Below are 1817 nucleotides of genomic sequence, written 5' to 3'. Positions count from 1 at the left end.
TAGTAGAGACGGGGTTTCACCATGTTAGCCAGGATGGTCTCGATCTCCTGACCTCGTGATCCACCCGTCTCGGCCTTCCAAAGTGCTGGGATTACAGGCTTGAGCCACTGCGCCCGACCCCTCCTCACCTTTTATTTATTTCTCTTTGTGTGTGTGTGTGCTATTTTACCTTGGGTGACTTTTTAATAAGGTGAACTTAAGGTGGGCTGGATTTCAGATTTTTTTTTTTTGGAAAACTTTCAACAGATAAAGATGAGGAACCCGCCACTGATAATGTTGAATTTGTTTTTGTTTTTCTTGTAATAAGTCCTATTTGGAACCTTGGCCCATTTGCCACTGGGCCAGCGCCCTCCTGCTGGGATGACCTTACCCCCCTGGGCCAGCACTGCTTCCCCAGTCACCACCCCCTGGTGCAGTGGTGATGAGACACCTCCCTCTGCTTCCTCTGAGCCCTCCTTTGACACTGATAGGCCGGGCTTACCCTTGCAGGGCTGGAAATCGCCAAGCTTGCCTCTCTCCCTCTGGGGATGAGCACTCTCCACCCCTCCCCCTTTTCATTTTCTCTGGAGCTCTTGGAACAAACAACTGTCTAGGATGGAACTACCTCCTAAGGGAGGCCCCTCCGGCCTCTTCCCTGGCATCTGTGACCACCTGCGCCTGCCACAGCTTCTCTGGTCCAGCCTGACCTGATGCGTCTATTTGTACTTCCTCATTGTCTTCTTTGAACCTTGATTTTTGAGGAAGTTTCCAATCCCACCCCTAGCCAGAGTCCCTCCTGTTCTCGCTGTCTCCTGACGTTTCTCCCCAGCTCAGGGCCTTTTGTTTTCCACCCCAACCCTCCCTGCAGGTTTGTCCCCCTTTGCCAGGAGCTCTCCAGCCCAGCGGCCTCTCCTCTTACTAATCTCCTTTCCAAACGCTGTCTTCTGTAGCCAGGTCTACCCAACAGAAAATGAAGAAGGTTGGCAATTATCTAATGAGTTCACACAATGTAGACAGCCAATTAAAATATCCTTGACACAGCCAATCCCCTCCGCTGAACTCCAATGAGGCCTGTCCCTGACAGGCCTGTCCCTGACAAAATCTGTCACACCATCTAGATGATTGGGGTGACAAGAACCGATGTTTATCTAACTAGCAAGTGAGAATTTCAGCCTTGCATAGGTCTGGCTACCATCTCTCCAAATAAAGGATAGTCAAATGTACCCACAAATTAACAAAAGAGAAAACACACACCACAAGAACTACTTTCTTAGAGTTGTTGTCTAATTGTGAACTGAAATCCACCCTCAAAATAGGAATTTCTGTGGAAGGTACTGTTTTTGTGGTGACTCGAATCCCATTGTTCTATCTGTAGGTGCACCCTGGTGCAAAACACTGCACAATGGAGTGCTGTAGCTTTCGCATCTCCAGGGACCTTGACGTCCCTCCCTCTTGCCTTGTTGAAAAATTCAAACTAGAAAAATCCTATGAAATAAAATGCAATTAATAAGCACTCTTTAGGTGTTTAGGACTGGTTAAAGACAGAAGCTAGGGCTGGGCACGGTGGCTCACGCCTGTAATCCCAGCACTTTGGGAGGCTGAGGCAGGCAGATCACCTGAGGTCAGGAGTTTGAGACCAGCCTGATCAACATGGAGAAACCCTGTCTCTACTAAAAATAGAAAATTAGCTGGGTGTGGTGGTGCATGCCTGTAATCCCAGATACTGGAGAGGCTAAGGCAGGAGAATCGTTTGAACCTGGGAGGCAGAGGTTGCAGTGAGCCGAGATTGCACCATTGCACTCCAGCCTGGTAAACAAGAGCAAAACTCTGTCTCAAAA

The sequence above is a fragment of the Mandrillus leucophaeus genome, unplaced genomic scaffold (assembly GCF_000951045.1).
Source record: "Mandrillus leucophaeus isolate KB7577 unplaced genomic scaffold, Mleu.le_1.0 Scaffold270, whole genome shotgun sequence".
Taxonomy (NCBI): Eukaryota; Metazoa; Chordata; class Mammalia; order Primates; family Cercopithecidae; genus Mandrillus; species Mandrillus leucophaeus.
Note: the sequence above shows the minus strand (reverse complement) of the source record.